The 17,940-nt window shown below is 44.8% G+C and overlaps 2 long non-coding RNA genes across 3 annotated transcripts in view; one reads left to right on the forward strand and one right to left on the reverse strand.

The window, feature by feature from the left end:
• LOC308184913 overlaps positions 1-3,165 on the forward strand; it is a 65,436-nt gene extending 62,271 nt beyond the window's left edge. Inside the window, exon 2 of the long non-coding RNA XR_013943032.1 lies at positions 1,148-3,165. This is a non-coding gene — a long non-coding RNA (uncharacterized lncRNA). The remainder of the gene's footprint in view (positions 1-1,147) is intronic.
• Positions 2,846-15,378, reverse strand: LOC308184855. Of its 2 annotated transcripts, none has more exons than XR_013942959.1 (2): positions 14,672-15,378; positions 2,846-10,033 (listed from the first exon to the last, which is right to left on the reverse strand). It is a non-coding gene; the product is annotated as an uncharacterized lncRNA (long non-coding RNA). The 2 variants fall into 2 exon arrangements; XR_013942960.1 differs by having other exon boundaries at positions 2,846-10,044.
• Positions 15,379-17,940: the final 2,562 nt, after the last annotated feature.

The following is a 17,940-nucleotide window of genomic DNA, read 5'->3' on the forward strand; positions in this document are numbered from 1 at the left end:
TCACTGCAAGCATATTTCAATACCACATTCCTTCCCTCTAAGCAATGTATCTCTGTGCAAAAACATTCCCACATGTTGCACCAAAACCTCAAACTATCAAAGCCAAATCCCACACGTATTCATTCCAAAGTAGTGTATTTTGTTGCAGAATAAAGGTGCCTCTGATGCAAGGACAGCCTATACTCCAGGGTTAGTGAAGCCAAAGATAGAAGAATGGGGACTTGCTTAATCGCATTAAAAATAGGTGTTGCTGAATGTCTTTGCTTACTACTGTGCAAATTAACTGAAACAAGGAGTCTTGGGGCCCCTCACAAAGGATGGTTCCTGACAAAAATGGGGAACCTGTCTCAAAAACCAGCTGAGACCGACCTTGTGGTTTGGACAAGAGCCAAGGAGCAGCTGAGTCTGCACAAAGGCAGGAGGTCAACTAGTGGTGATGAAGAAGAGTTATCAGCCTTCATCCCCACAACCCCTGGTGACCACCACCAGAAGGCACTGTGCAAGCGCAGACGGAGGAGTTTATGGAAATGACTTCTTGGAATAATTTTAATACGAAGCGGGGATAGGTTATGCATACGTATAGGCGTATTGGGAAACTTCATGCATATGTAACTCTTTACTGCATATAACCAAGGCAAGTTGCCGCGTTGGGGTGCGCATGCCTTTGGGAGCTATCCCGCATGCACTTGGCGCCAAAATAAACCACATACCTACTTTATAACTCATTTGCTTTCAGTGGTAGAGTTCTTCCACGAATCATTTTGGCGAGCCAGCCAGGAGGCTCTCTGCCTGCCCACAGGCGTGGCCGCGCTGCGGATGTCCTAGCGCACACCGGGCACAATTCCCTGGAGGAACTCTGCTCTTTGGCCGCTCACTGCGGGGGCAGACAATGACCTGCTGGACCGTGGACAAATGGTATGTGTAACAGTACAGGAAGGGTCTGTAAGTCGTACGTGTGGCCAGGGCAGCTGGTAAACCGCGCAGAGACGTCTGGCGTGCAGCATAGTCCCTGTAAGGGAGGAGGCTACCCTACAGGCTGACCGATAGAGCGGTCAAGGGGGATTTGCTGACCGATGGAACAGCCGCTAGCGATCTTGGGAGCAGATCGAGCAAATCCGAGGTTACCACTGCATCCCAGTTTTGGGAGTGTGAGAAACACTCCATAGCCAATAACTTAGGCTCAGGCGAGGATCTCAGTGAAGTAGTAATTTATTCGCGATTGCAATGGCGGGCGCCCCACAAGCAGGAGAGCGCACCCACTAGTTCCAAAACACAGTTTATATACTTTTTGATGACAGGACCCTCCCCTGTTTCCCCATTGACTGGGTAATCCAGGTTCACAATCTATCTGATGCTTCACAGACAATGCCTGGCCTTCAGTTGCTGGCCTGTTAAATTTCAAGCTTCTTTTGACTTTTTTACTGTTTGAAGTGGTAATGTTTCATCACTTATCTGATTTGACTTGACACCGTGATCTTCACCTAATTGCTCTAAGGAGTCCGGCTGTCTGCATTTTACAAGGTTTTCTGTTAAGCTTTCTTATCACTGTAAGCATATTTCAATACCACATTCCTTCCTTCTATACAATGTAACACTGCAAAAACAACATTTCCATTCCCACAATTCCCCCCTTTTCTCTTTTTATAATTTGTTGATTTTTGCAAAATTTTGCTCTAAGGTGTAATTTGGTAGATGTCTTCCTCTTCTCCACTTTCTTTGCTTTCCATTTTCTCTAATATCATCATCTTATCTGAGTAGGGTGGTGGATCCATGGTCATTTGTTTCGAAAGTGCAGTTTCAATTAACCGTTGGACAAGTCCCCTTACACAGGGGATAATGCAACAACCAATGGCTGTCAAAACTCCTGCTACTACAATCAAGGATGTAAATATGGACACTACCATTCCTTTCCATTTACCAAACCAAGATTCCAACCATCCTGTGATGGAAGTGTCTGTTCCTGAGTTTTCTGCCAATTCATTGGCAAGGGTGGTAAGCCCTTGCAATGCTCTAGTTACTGTGCCATCCGGGGCAGTATTGTTAGGGATAAAAGTACAACAATGGTTGCCCAGCATCACGCACACACCACCTTTCTCCGCAAGAATCATATCTAATGCTATTCTGTTTTCCCAAGCCATTTTGCTGGTGACATCTAGTTGTTCAGCGATTCCTCTTATCGCATCTCTTGTATAGTTTATGAATCTCTGCTGATTATAATAGATATAATTAATCCAATCCACATTTTTATTAATTGTTACCCACCAGAACAGTGACTCAAACCCTGCAGCAATTTGATTCCTGGCTTTATGTTCATTAGGAACTCCTCTAGGCACCCCTATAGAATCTATGTATACTCTATCATCAAATGATATTCCTAAGCCTCTTTTACTTCTTCTGGGTATTTGTGATGTTTCGCTTTCAAATGCCAGGGTGAAGGGTATAGCTAATTGAACAAGTGCACAAGTGCCTCCCCAGTTAGATGGTAGGGTGGACCGTAAGATCTTCCCTCCACAGTACCACCAGAGATCTGTCCTAGGGATCTCAAGTCTTGAATAGTTTCCCATCAAGTCCTCGGTAGCATTCAAGGTCCTCGTGCACAAGGCAAATTCTCCCAGATGCCAGGTAGCACTCACACCCTGCCGTGAGAGGCAAGCTGTATGGTTACCTATAGCTGTGGAGAATACAGGGGGAACCCTGATATTGCTATCATGCGAGGAAGGGAATAGCAAAGAGAGAGACTTACAGGCCTCATTTCCCCAGGCAGTCTTTTCTTGGTACAATGCAATCATACATCGCATTCCCTGGGAATCCTCGGTCCACCCTGTTATAAGTGAGACCATACAAATTTCTTGGTCTATCAGAAATATTTTATTAATTAAGTAAGCAGGCACAAGCAAAACAGCGCTGGGCGGCTGGGGAGTCTCCGCTCCACCACAGCACGCAACTTTCCCCTTTCAGTGTCGCCGTTTTATAGCATCCAAGTTTCGGCTTGTCAGGACTTGTTGGACCTTCTGAAGCTGCGCAGTTTGTTGTTGGGGGTCGTTGTTTTTCTTTCAATGATCATGCGTTGTGCTCGTGTTCAAGGGGGAGGGTAGTGAAGCGGGAAACAGTATTTCACAGAGTCTTTGTTTTACCAAGGATGTTTATCCAACACCCCCTCCCCACTATCTACTTGCTTAGTCTTCCCCCTTAACAAGGTCGTAAATTGCAAAACCTTATCTTCTCAGCAGATCCTCTGAATTCCTTTTAAAGACAATGAACAAACACCCGCTAATTTATCACAATCCCTCCTTTTTCTTTTTCTAACATATTTTGTTCATTGATGAATTTTTGAAGCACTTGTTTGCTCAATATTAAAGTTTCTGCGTCATCCTCCTCCTGTTCAAGAGATTCATATTTCGCACGCACAAGCATAAGGTGAGCTGCCTCTAATCGGTTTTTTTTACAATCGCGATTATTCGATTGAATATACATGGTACAAAAGTTAGTGTTAATATGAGCAGCAACAAAGGTCCTGCCATAGTTGATAGCAGTGTAGTGAGCCAAAGTGAGTAATTAAACCAGGATTCATACCAATTCTGGTGGGCTTCATTTTCTATTTTTCGTTTTTCTAGCCCTTCTCTCAATTTAGTCATTGTATCCCTTACTACTCCAGTATGATCTGCATATACGCAACACTCCTCTCGTAGGGCTGCACACAATCCTCCTTGTTGTAGAAAAATCAGATCTAATCCCCTACGATTTTGTCGTACAGATTTCTCTAAAGCTGATATAGATTGCTCGATACGGGCCAAATCCTCATCTACAGCAATGCGTAGAGAGGTAAATTCTTGGCTTTGTTTTACCAGAGAGGTAATTTCAGTTCCGGCTCCTGCAGCCCCCAGAATCATCAGAGTGGCTAAAGTGACAGCCGTAATAGGCTCTCTCTTCCTTAAGTGTTTTTTTGCCATAGCATGTTGGATGTACATATACTCCTCAGAATGGTAAAGAATCCTAGGTATAATTACTACCTGTACACAAAAATCATGAGACGAGTTGAACAATTTCAAAGATAAGCATGGAGTTACCCCCAGAGATGAACATACCCATCTGGTGTTATCTGCTGGTATTAACCATTTTTCTTTGTCTAATTGTGTAACATTTTCTGTAATATTGCATAGATGGAACTTCTCACCAGGGACCGTGCCTACGCACCTGCCATTCCCAGTTACTTCCGTTAATGTTATTCCTACATCCCTTCCCCAATTGCATTGTGGGGGATCGGTTTCGTTTGAACGGGTGGTTTCTCCCAGATCCCCAATGGCGTCGTAATATGAGGGCCTTATATCAAGACATAACCAGCAAGGTCTAGGCACGTCTGGATTTGGTTGATTCAACAACTGATAACTAGCATTCATGATTCTCCATATGTTATTCCCGGTCACCCCTTCATTTCTAATCCCATACTCCGGGTTTACTGATTTATTAGCAACCTCCAGTGGTTTAGGGCTATTAGGAGTTAGCATTCTAAAAGCTTGTGTAGGCTGAATCCTCAAAACACTCCCTGACAGTTTCTGATTTGGTCCCACCCGTTGGGGACTCTTAGTCTCTTCCTTCTTTATATAGATGATGCCTCCCCTATCAGTCCCCCAGCAGTAGTTATCTGCTGAACAACATGGTGATCTTCCCATCTAATCAGGCTCCATTTAAAAGGTTTGTGAGGGTGCGCAGACCCAGGAACAGTGTAAACAATCGTACCCATTACTATGTATCGCAAAAAAAAATGGCTAGGGCCCATTTTCCAGAGTTCTTTACCTGGCCACGTAATTCCCCACCGTTTCACTCTCTGCCTCGCTTGTCAGTTCGGTTGCAGCGAACTACAAGGTGCAAGTTCTTCTTGGCAGCAGCAGTGTTCTTCAGGGGAGTTTCTCAGGTAACCGCGACCTTTTTCTGACCAAACAGGGTCCCCTTTCCTCCTTTTTTTTTTTTTTTTTTACGATACATAGACAGTTAGACCATACTTATCGAGTTCCTTCCAACGTGAGCTTTAAGTCATCAGGGCCTGCGACCGCTTCCCATTTGCTTTTCTGGATCGGTCCTTTCACACGACTGGCATGCGTTCACCCCTTCTCAGCCGTCCGGATAGCCGTCTCTGTGATAAGTAAAACAACATAGGGGCCTCCCCACCGTGGTGTTAAAGACGATTCTTTCCATGTCTTAATTAGAACCCTATCTCCAGGTTGTATCCTATGGATTGCTATATCTAGCCACCAAGCCTTTCGCTTGCAACTCCCTCCGTCGGTTCATAAGCTGTATTAAATAAGGTTTTAATTGGATATCCTGTACCTGGGGGTGATCAGATGGCATCTCTAAATCATAAGGCATACCATACAGCCTTTCAAAAGGTGAGATTCCGACATCGGCTCGGGGCTATGTCCGGATATTCAATAGTGCAAGCAGTAAACATTTCACCCAGGAGGTTTTAGTCTCTATCATAAGCTTTGTTAGTTGCTTTTTAATTTCACCATTCATTCGTTCTACCTTTCCCGAACTCTGAGGATGCCAGGGAGTGTGATATTCCCATTTAATTCCCAGAGCCTTCATCGTGTCTCGGGATACCTTTGACACAAAGTGTGGGCCTCGATCAGAGTCAATTGCTTCTATTACCCCGTATCTGGGTATGATGCTTTCTAATAATATCTTTACCACGGTTTGAGCTGTGGCCCTTGCCGTAGGGAATGCTTCAACAAAGTTTGTGAGGTGGTCTACAATAACTAATAAGTATCTATATCGCCCCGTTTTTGGAAGTTCAGTAAAATCTAATTGAATCTTTGCAAAAGGTCGATGTGCCAATTCTCGTCCTCCTCCCGGGACCCTTTTTCTCATGTGTTGAGCATTTACCCTCCGACAAGTTATGCAATCATTTACGATCCTCTTTGCTATATTATAAATCCCTATACACATATAATATGTGGCAAATTGATCCACCAACGCCTGAGTACCCCAGTGCGTCTGTTCATGAAATCTCCGTAGCACCCTCATAGCTACTGATTTTGGTAACACTTCCCGTCCATCAGGCAGTACCCATTTCCCTTTATCTGTTTTTTTTGTTTTTTTTTTTTTTTTTTTTGAACCCCCATTTGTGTCATCTTGTCTTCTTCTGTAATAGTGAAACAGAGTAAGGGGAGGGGAATGTGTCCATTCGACCAGAGGGAGTTAGTCGGCCCGCACTTGTAGCAGTTTTTATAAGGCGGGCTTTCTTCCTCAGAACAATTGCATTCAATCCCATCAACTCCCCATTCACTCCAGCAATCATAACATGGAAATTCCTTTAAGCCTTTCCCACAGTATTAAGTATTATATTAAGCATTATTATATATTATATTATTATTAATTATTATATTAATTATTATATATTAAGTATAAGTATTAAGTATTTCCCACAGTCTGGGCAATCTTCCCTCGTTCTTCTAATTCTTATACTCATTAATGCCGCCCTTTTTGCCTCCTGATCTGCTAGATTATTACCCCTAACCTGAGGGGTGAGGCCTTTTTGATGCCCTTTTATATGTACTACAGCAATTTCTTTGGGCTCTCTGATAGCTTGTAAAACCTGGGTAATCAATTCCTGATGTATTAAACCCTTTCCTTGTGAATTGATGAGCCCCCTTTCTTTCCATATTTTACCAAATATATGTACTACCCCATAAGCATATTTTGAATCTGTATATATTGTACCGCTTTTATTTTTCAACAATTTTAGGGCCTGCAATATGGCATATAGCTCGCAAGCTTGGGCAGACCAGCTAGGGCTCAAAGGTCCAGATTCCACTATCTCAAATGTTTTCTCGTTTACTAACGCCTATCCTGATTTTTGCTTTCCCTCGACTACTCTCGAGGAACCATCCACATATATCTGTTCACCGATGGGTAATTCCACCTCCTCTAGATCAGGTCTCAATTTCGTTTGCTCTTCTATGTTTCGGAGGCAATCATGTCCTAAGGACTCATTTGGTTCCCCATAAAGAAATTGAGCAGGGTTCTGTAGGGAGGTTGTTCCTAAGGTTAATTTTGGAGAGGAAATCAAAATTCCTTCATATTTTAATAATCTGGCGTCAGTGATCCATTTCTCTGCCTTCTGTTGCAGTACCCCGCATATATTGTGTAGAGATATTACTTTGATTTCCCCCCCAAAAGTGATCTTCTGTGCTTCTTCCACTAACAAGGCAGCAGCTACCACTACCTGCAAACAGTTTGGCCAGCCCCGGCTAACCGGATCCAATAATTTAGACAAATAGGCCACAGGTTTTTTTTTTTTTTTTTTTTTTTTTTTTTTTTTTACTCCCTGCCCATTCTTGGGCCAGCACTCCGTATGCTGTGCCTTCTGCGCTGTTCACAAAAAAAACGAAACAGCCTCCTTAAATCTGGTAAGCTTAACACTGGGGGGGGCGTACTAGTTCCTCCTTTAACTTGTTCAGTCGTTCCTCATCTTCTTTTGTCCATTTGAGTAATCCATCCTTATTCAGCTTGTTATATAAAAATTTAACCTTTCCACTATAATCTTCTATCCATTGTCTACAGTATCCGGTCAACCCTAACAGTTGCCGTACCTGCTTTTTAGTTCGCGGGGACGCTAAAGCCAATATTCCACTGATTCTGCCTGGGTCTAACTTCTTAGTCCCCTTACTTAACTGGTGACCCAGGTACTTTGTCTCTTGCTCCACAATTTGTAATTTTGCCCCTCCTTTTTCTTTTAAAGGGTACAGAGGGTACAGATTAACTCGATTCTCTGAGCCAATCCAAAGGCTCGCATATTCGCTCTCCTCTAAACAAAAAGGTTCCTTTGCACTTACATAAATGTTTAAGGCTTGGCAAACCCAGTCTTCAAACGACCCGAATATGGGCCAATAATTTGCCTACCTCCCCAAACTTCAACACAATAATGAATCATTTTTACTTTATCCTTTCCCCGCCTAAAAGGGGAATCACTCCAATTCTTAATCATTAACCCCAGTGGACTATCTGGGGGAATAGGGGGCAACCTAGCACTAGGCATTACCCCACCCATGGGACCAGAAGGCTTACTCTTCTTCTGTCCCATCTTCCGGAGTGCCTTCACACACACACAGAGCCGCTTCCCCCTGGTCGTGGCCCAGTCCCTCGCGGGATGTGGGAACCGCACTACTGAGGGGTCCGCACTCACTTCGTCCGCAATTGGACGTCTCACACAGACGCACTCCGGGATCACCAACCCCAACCGAACGGATCACCGGCCTATACTTACCCACCCCGTGGGTCTTCGTTCGGTCTTCGTGCACAAAGATTGCTTGGGGTTACCGGTTTTATTTGCTTGTGCCTAATTTTGGGTTCGTCGGTGAAGGGCTCGAGCGGGATTTCCCGTTCCCGGGGCCGCCAGAATCGGCGGGGCGCCTCCCCTAGAGGGATTCCCAGTCAATCCGCCTTCATCCGAGTCACGGCACCAAATTTGTTATAAGTGAGACCATACAAATTTCTTGGTCTATCAGAAATATTTTATTAATTAAGTAAGCAGGCACAAGCAAAACAGCGCTGGGCGGCTGGGGAGTCTCCGCTCCACCACAGCACGCAACTTTCCCCTTTCAGTGTCGCCGTTTTATAGCATCCAAGTTTCGGCTTGTCAGGACTTGTTGGACCTTCTGAAGCTGCGCAGTTTGTTGTTGGGGGTCGTTGTTTTTCTTTCAATGATCATGCGTTGTGCTCGTGTTCAAGGGGGAGGGTAGTGAAGCGGGAAACAGTATTTCACAGAGTCTTTGTTTTACCAAGGATGTTTATCCAACACCCCCTCCCCACTATCTACTTGCTTAGTCTTCCCCCTTAACAAGGTCGTAAATTGCAAAACCTTATCTTCTCAGCAGATCCTCTGAATTCCTTTTAAAGACAATGAACAAACACCCGCTAATTTATCACACACCCCAATGGGCAGGGCACTATCTGGGCAATCGGTCATCCCGAGGCACAAGCATAGCAATTGCTATGGTTGAGACTCTGGACAGTATATTTGACCCATTCTATCCAGGCATTCACATCCCCATACCCTGTTTCAATCTCAAATGTTTGAACTGCCGCATTTCAAAGAGGGCCTCCTGTTTTCCCTCCTGTTTTCTCCTTGAGTTTCTCCCTTTCTCTGATGGCAATAGAGGATCGTTTCCATACAGCTATTCTCAATCTGGCTGTTGGGTCTCTACCAGTTATTTGTTCCCTCTGCTCAATTGTCGTTGGGCATTTAAATCTCCACAAGCTAACACCTCACAAGCATCAAACATGGCAGATCGTGGTACATAACCCTCTGTCACAGTCACCCATATTTTTATGGGGTATCCCATCTTACTATTATCTGGTCATGCCTTTTCCAAGTTGCCAATTGACCAAGGCTTTCTCTGAGGCCTACAATCACTAAAAACAAAATTAATAATTGATTTTTCCCTGTCATTATTTTTAAACCTTAGGTTTCCAAATAATTATTAATACAAAGAATAAGATATACACTACTACCATAACAAACCCCCCTTGGGAACACTTCAATTCACTATAGGCCAGTCCTTTCTCTCAATCACAAGTCACACTCACTAGTTACCTGTGAAAATAAAAGGTTAGTTTACAATCGCAAGCTCTTATCCCGCTCAGAGTCCACTATGAGATTTTTCTCTTCGATTTCAGCTTCCAACAAGTCTTCTGTAGGAACAGCTTCCCAGGTACTAGGGTCGACGGATGCCTTCACTCGCGTATAGTGAGTCCAACCTTTTTCCGCAGTTCCTATGACTGTTTCAGTGGTTTGTAGTACTTGGAAGTGTCCTTCCCATTCGGGCCGGAGTTGATCCTTTCCAGGTCTGAATCAGGACCCAATTTCCCACGGGTCCTGAGAAATGACAAAGAAGAGGACAACCCCAGAACACAGTTCTTAAGAAAACTCTCTTGTTTCGAATTGTGGTATCTCATCCCTTCTGCCCAGATAGGGTAATCCGAACAGCATCTCATACGGTGAAATTCCTATATCGTTTCTTGGTGCTGTTTGAACCTGTAGGAGTGCTAAAAGTAAACATTTTACCCAAGGAAGTTGGGTTTTTAACACTAATTTAGTTAATTGCTTCTTTAATGTCTGGTTCATTTGCTTTGCCTTCCCAGAAGAGGAGGGGTGCCAGGGGGTGTGAAAAGCCCACTCAATCTCTAAGGCCTGCATTAACCCTTGCAGTACTTGTGAAGTGAAATTATTTCCTTGATCTGAATCAATGTTTTCAGCTATCCCATATCTAGGGACTATTTGCTCCAGTGATACCTTAGCCACCGTGTTTGCAGGGGCAGATACAGAGGGGAAAGCTTACACCCATCCAGTCACGTGGCCAATTAGGACAAACAAGTACTTAAATCTCCCTCCTTTACGTAACTCAGTAAAGTCTACCTGTATACTTTGTAAAGGTCAAATCCCTGGCTCCCGTCCCCCTCTAGGTTAGTTACAAATGACCTTTTTATTTGCCTTTTGACATATGGTACATCCTCTGCATATTTGCTTCACTAAAGTGTATATTCCTACACAGACATACTTTCTTAGCACAACATCACACATTGCTTGCATCTCCCAATGACTCTCTTGATGTAAAACATCATATTTGCCTCCTTGGTGCTTTATTCAGCATTTCTCTCCCATCAGGGAGTATCCATTTTCCCTCAGGCTTTGTGGCTCCTGATTCCTTAAAGAAATCTCTCTTAAAAACTTTTTAGTTCTTTCTTAGTTTTCAACAATTCCCTGAATCCTCTCTGGATTTATTCTCAGTTTTCCCTCAGACATTAGATGCCTTAAATACCTGACTTCTCTTTCTACGTATTGTAATTTATTTTTCAATACTCCCAAGCTCTGCTTTCCCAGAAAGTTGAATAGCTTGTTAGTAGCTTCCTTCACAACTGTTTTCTCCTGTCCTGACAATAAACAATCATACACATTTTGTAACAGTAATTCCTCCTTGGGAGGTTGGAATTGCTCCAAAATCTGTTCTAGAACTTTGCCCAAATTAATCAGAGGCCCTGTAAACCCCTGAGGTAAAACTGTCCATATGTATTGTTGCTTCCGCCCCCACTTCAGAGTCTTTCCAGCCAGAGGTGAATATATCTTTGCTCTCAGGGCCTGAGAGCACTCCATTAATACCACTGTTATTCCAGTCTAACAATTTACTATTTGAATGCCCAATTTCATCATCAAATCCCTTCCCAACAAGTTAGTCCCTGCCTTGGGTACATGCAATAATTGCCCAGAGATCATTTTATCCCCTAGTCTCAGCTTGGTACCCCCCAAAGGTGGCACTGTTACCCCAGCCCCTTCTACCCCCATCACTCGTTAGGGTTTCATTAGTTAATTTAATCCCTGATACTTTACAGGCCAGCAATGACCTAGCTGCCCCTGTGTATTGTGTTTGATGGCAAGGTTCGGGAGGGGGCTGCAGTGGCAGCCCCCACGAGGAGAATCCAGAAACCGCCCCGTGGCAGATAAGGGACAATTTCATCCGGCCCCAGAGTGGCCCACCGCTGCCCAGAGCCAAGCCATGAGCAACACAGTCCGTGCCTCTGTGAGAGCACATCCACGAAAACAAACAAACAAACAAACAAAAACCTGCTGCTCAACAGCAGCTGGGAGAGCGAGGAGTGAGAAACCTCCCCGCAGACACCAAAGTCAGCACAGAAGGAGGGGGTGGAGGCGCTCCAGGCGCCGGAGCCGAAGCCCCCTGTGGCCTGTGGAGAGGCCCCTGGTGGAGCAGGCTGCCCCCCCCTGCCCCCCCCCCTTCTCAATACTTGGGAAACTGACCAAACACCACAGCAAATATACCAAAACTTCTAGACTGTTACTTAGATAGTGCCTACATCCTCTTTCCCTGCTCATTCAACTTTCCCAACTCATTCAAAAAAACAGCTCTGTCAAACATTACATACCACACCTTTAACACCTTCAATAACCCTTTTTAACACTTCTTCTTATCTTTCTCCAGCCTGTACTTTCACCAAAGTCTCAGTCATTAGCCAACTTAATTCCATACCTTTCTCCCTCATCCCATTTTCCTTCTCTCCTCCTTCTTCCACTCCGGATATTCCTACCTGAAGTGGCCAGCCTGCCCACACTTAAAACATCCCATCAAAGCCTGTCCCTGCTAAGATTCAGGCCACAACACGGGTAGCTTTCCTTGCCTGCCATTCCTTCATCTCTCTTCCCCTCTTTTCCATCCTGGCCCTGACTCCTCCTGAAGATTTTCTTCCTCTTTCTCCAACCCTCTGCCTGACTACCTGCTACACTGTCAATACCATTAGTTTCACTCTCTGCTTTTCCTTCTCATCTCCCCTCTTGACACACACGTTCAGGGCCTCCCGCAGGAGGGCCCCCCAGTGACTGTTCACTACATCCCCTCCACCTTCTGGAGCATTTTCTGTGCATCTTGCCAGGCTTCAATCACAAAATGAACTTTCAAGAGCCCTTGGGATACCGGGTCCTCAGGATTCATCCCCGAGTACTTTCTCATTCTGACCCCAAGTCTCTCATATGATTTCTGTGTTGCACACTATTATTCTTCCAGCCAGGATCGGCAAGTGGTTATTTCTGCCCTGCCGGTATTACCCCTGGTCCTGGAGGATGAGTTCTTTCCCATTTTTGTATTGCAGCTCTCCTCCTGATCATTCCCATTTCTTTCCCTGTAAACAACATATTTATATACATAATTCCCCCTCCCCAAGAGTATAAGTTAGGTCCTAGGAAACTCCTAACCTCTCTGCTGGTAAGGAGGGGGGGAAGTTCACTTAAGAGGATACACAGTTAGTGTTAGTGCTGTTAGTATCAGGGAAGGCAAAATTTTCAGTACCTCTTCTACCTTGTTCTAATTCTTTTACCAGTTTGGGGTACCTCCTGTTCCCAGAGCTAATGTTATCTACAGTTCCTGTCTCTTCTTTTGGAGGAACTGCTACAGCAGCCGCTGCTGCTGCAGCAACTTGGGGGTTATAAGGAGGAGGTAAGTTATCCAGAAGGTCCCATTTATCACTTGTCTCTTCCTTTTTCTTTCCCTCTTTATTCTGATTTTGCTCAAAACCAAATTTATTCCTTGTATCCAACAAGCTGCATACTCAGATTCTTCTTCAAAATGGAAATTTGTTATTAACATAAAAATTTAAGGCCTGACATACCCAATCTTTGTCAGACCCGTATTTAGGCCAAAATACTGCAGCTCCTTTAATTGGTTCTTTCGTCCAGACTGATACACAATATTTAACCATTTTCTTCCTATCTTTTTCCTTAGTTTTGGGGTTATTCTTCCAATTTCTCAACATCCTTCCTAAAGGACAGTCGGGAGGCACTCCCCCAGGGATATCTCCCTGTCCCCTGGAACTCATATTTCCCATTTTTCCTATTCTGGAAAATGGGGGTGTACTGCCAAGCACTTCCCCGTGCAAGGGCTACCGCACACCTATGAGTTTACCAGATTCCCTGGTGTACTTCCGAGCACTACCCCGTGCAAGGATTACCGCACACCAAATTTCCCTGGTGTACTGCCAAGCACTACCCCGTGCAAGGCTTACCGCACACCAAAATTCCCTGGTGTACTCCGAGCACTACCCCGTGCAAGGCTTACCGCACACCAAATTTCCCTGGTGTACTGCCAAGCACTACCCCGTGCAAGGCTTACCGCACACCAAATTTCCCTGGTGTACTCCGAGCACTACCCCGTGCAAGGATTACCGCACACCAAATTTCCCTGGTGTACTGCCAAGCACTACCCTGTGCAAGGCTTACCGCACACCAAAATTCCCTGGTGTACTCCGAGCACTACCCCGTGCAAGGATTACCGCACACCGAATTTCCCTGGTGTACTGCCAAGCACTACCCCGTGCAAGGCTTACCGCACACCAAAATTCCCTGGTGTACTCCGAGCACTACCCCGTGCAAGGATTACCGCACACCAAATTTCCCTGGTGTACTGCCAAGCACTACCCCGTGCAAGGCTTACCGCACACCAAAATTCCCTGGTGTACTCCGAGCACTACCCCGTGCAAGGATTACCGCACACCAAATTTCCCTGGTGTACTGCCAAGCACTACCCTGTGCAAGGCTTACTGCACACCAAAATTCCCTGGTGTACTCCGAGCACTACCCCGTGCAAGGATTACCGCACACCAAATTTCCCTGGTGTACTGCCAAGCACTACCCCGTGCAAGGCTTACCGCACACCAAAATTCCCTGGTGTACTCTGAGCACTACCCCGTGCAAGGATTACCGCACACCAAATTTCCCTGGTGTACTGCCAAGCACTACCCTGTGCAAGGCTTACCGCACACCAAAATTCCCTGGTGTACTCCGAGCACTACCCCGTGCAAGGATTACTGCACACCAAATTTCCCTGGTGTACTGCCAAGCACTACCCTGTGCAAGGCTTACCGCACACCAAAATTCCCTGGTGTACTCCGAGCACTACCCCGTGCAAGGATTACCGCACACCAAATTTCCCGAGACTCTTCCTTTCTCTCCCTTATCTTACGCTTCGTCCGTCTCCGGCCGCGCCCCTCGCGGAGCTACGGAACCGCGGATCAGGACTCCACACTCGCTTCGTACAAAAGTACGTCTCAATCACACATCACACATCACACACAGTCTCACCCGACCCCCGAGGCAATACTTAATATTTCTTACCTTGGTCTGTGCACAGAGTTACCGGATCAATTCTTAAAACCCTGAGTGCCTACCTTCTTCCTTTTCCCCACTACTTCACGGATCCTGCCTCTTTAATCAGTCTCGGGCCCTCTGTCAGCTCTCCGCAGAACCGCCACCGTCGATGCACAGGACCGCTGAAATCAGCGGGGCATGCCTTCCTGCTGCTGCGGCGGTGGGGCTCCCCGGTAGGTGACTGGATCCCGGACGAGCCCCCAAATTGTGAGAAACACTCCATAGCCAATAACTTAGGCTCAGGCGAGGATCTCAGTGAAGTAGTAATTTATTCGCGATTGCAATGGCGGGCGCCCCACAAGCAGGAGAGCGCACCCACTAGTTCCAAAACACAGTTTATGTACTTTTTGATGACAGGACCCTCCCCTGTTTCCCCATTGACTGGGTAATCCAGGTTCACAATCTATCTGATGCTTCACAGACAATGCCTGGCCTTCAGTTGCTGGCCTGTTAAATTTCAAGCTTCTTTTGACTTTTTTACTGTTTGAAGTGGTAATGTTTCATCACTTATCTGATTTGACTTGACACCGTGATCTTCACCTAATTGCTCTAAGGAGTCTGGCTGTCTGCATTTTACAAGGTTTTCTGTTAAGCTTTCTTATCACTGTAAGCATATTTCAATACCACATTCCTTCCTTCTATACAATGTAACACTGCAAAAACAACATTTCCATTCCCACAGGAGGACCTGCTAATGACTGTATAAGAAGCAGGAGAAGGGTAAGCAGACCTCTCAAAATTGTGACAAGGTTACCTGAGTAATATTTGCAGCTGCTGGAGGGATACTAATTGGAGTGTTGATAATTGTATGTCTTATTTGTAGATGTCTGGGTATCTCATGTTGAAAGCATTTGTGTAAGTGTATGTGTTTGAGACAAAGTATTGTTGTGAAGTGAGTTACACCACGAGGAACATGGCCAGAGACGATACAAACAAGTTTGGTTATTGTTTTAAGTGATATATTCTTTTGGTATGAACGAGAAGTGCAAGGGGCCTCTTTGAGTGATTGCATGATTGTGCTGTGTGAGTGAGACACAGCATCGCTGCGAAGCGAGTGTGGAGTTCCGATCCACCGTTCCGTATTCTCCGCGAGGGGAGCGGCCAGAGACGAACAAAGCCCATGACAGATCAAAAGGAAGGAAGTGCTGTTTTATCCAAGTGTTGACTGGTGGTGCCCAATACACGGTGTGAGAAACACTCCGTAGCCAATAACTTAGGCTCAGGCGAGGATCTCAGTGAAGTAGTAATTTATTCGCGATTGCAATGGTGGGCGCCCCACAAGCAGGAGCGTGCCTACTGGTTCCAAAACCCAGTTTATATACTTTTTGATGACAGGACCCTCCCCTGTTTCCCCACTGAGTGGGTAATCCAGGTTCACAATCTATCTGATGCTTCACAGACAATGCATGGCCTTCGGTTGCCGGCCTGTTAAATTTCAAATTTCTTTTGACTTTTTTACTGTTTGAAGTGGTAATGTTTCTTCCCTTATCTGACTTGACTTAACACCATGATTTTCACCTAATTGCTCTAAGGAGTCCGGCTGTCTGCATTTTACAAGGTTTTCTGTTAAGCTTTCTTATCACTGCAAGCATATCTCAATACCACATTCCTTACCTTTAAACAATGTAACTCTGCAAAAACAACATTTTTATTCCCACAATTCCCCCCTTTTCTTTTTTTATAAATTGTTGATTTTTGCAAAACTTTTCTCTAAGGTGTAATTTGGTAGATTTCTTCTTCTTCTTCACCTTCTTTGCTTTCCATCTCCTCTAATATCATCACCTTACCTGAGTAAGGTGGTGGCTTCGTGGTCATTTGTTTCAATAGTGCAGTTTCAATTAACCACTGGACTAGTCCTCTTACACAGGGGATAATGCAACAACCGATAGCTGTCAAAACTCCTGCTACTATGATTAAGGACGTAAATATGCCTAATTTTTCTGCCAATTCACTGGCAAGGATGGTAAACCCTTGCAATGCTCTAGTTACTGTGCCATCCGGGGCAGTATTGTCGGGGATAAAAGTGCAACAGTGGTTGCTCAGTATCACACACACACACCTCCTTTCTCATATCATTTCTCAGCATCATATCTAATGCTATTCTGTTTTCCTAAGCCATTTTGCTGGTGGCATCTAGTTGTTCAGCAGTTCCTCTTATCGCATCCCTTGTATAGTTTATGAATCTCTGCTGATTATAATAAATATAATTAATCCAGTCCTCATTCTTATTGATTGTTACCCACCAGAACAGTGACTCAAACCCTGCAGCAATTTGATTCCTGGCTTCCTGTTCATCGGGAACTCCTCTAGGCACCCTGTTATAAGTGAGACCATACAAATTTCTTGGTCTATCAGAAATATTTTATTAATTAAGTAAGCAGGCACAAGCAAAACAGCGCTGGGCGGCTGGGGAGTCTCCGCTCCACCACAGCACGCAACTTTCCCTTTTCAGTGTCGCCGTTTTATAGCATCCAAGTTTCGGTTTGTCAGGACTTGTTGGACCTTCTGAAGCTGCGCAGTTCGTTGTTGGGGGTCGTTGTTTTTCTTTCAATGATCATGCGTTGTGCTCGTGTTCAAGGGGGAGGGTAGTGAAGCGGGAAACAGTATTTCACAGAGTCTTTGTTTTACCAAGGATGTTTATCCAACACCCCCTCCCCACTATCTACTTGCTTAGTCTTCCCCCTTAACAAGGTCGTAAATTGCAAAACCTTATCTTCTCAGCAGATCCTCTGAATTCCTTTTAAAGACAATGAACAAACACCCGCTAATTTATCACAATCCCTCCTTTTTCTTTTTCTAACATATTTTGTTCATTGATGAATTTTTGAAGCACTTGTTTGCTCAATATTAAAGTTTCTGCGTCATCCTCCTCCTGTTCAAGAGATTCATATTTCGCACGCACAAGCATAAGGTGAGCTGCCTCTAATCGGTTTTTTTTACAATCGCGATTATTCGATTGAATATACATGGTACAAAAGTTAGTGTTAATATGAGCAGCAACAAAGGTCCTGCCATAGTTGATAGCAGTGTAGTGAGCCAAAGTGAGTAATTAAACCAGGATTCATACCAATTCTGGTGGGCTTCATTTTCTATTTTTCGTTTTTCTAGCCCTTCTCTCAATTTAGTCATTGTATCCCTTACTACTCCAGTATGATCTGCATATACGCAACACTCCTCTCGTAGGGCTGCACACAATCCTCCTTGTTGTAGAAAAATCAGATCTAATCCCCCACGAT

The sequence above is a fragment of the Anser brachyrhynchus genome, assembly GCF_964034855.1.
Source record: "Anser brachyrhynchus genome assembly, chromosome: W".
Lineage (NCBI taxonomy): Eukaryota > Metazoa > Chordata > Aves > Anseriformes > Anatidae > Anser > Anser brachyrhynchus.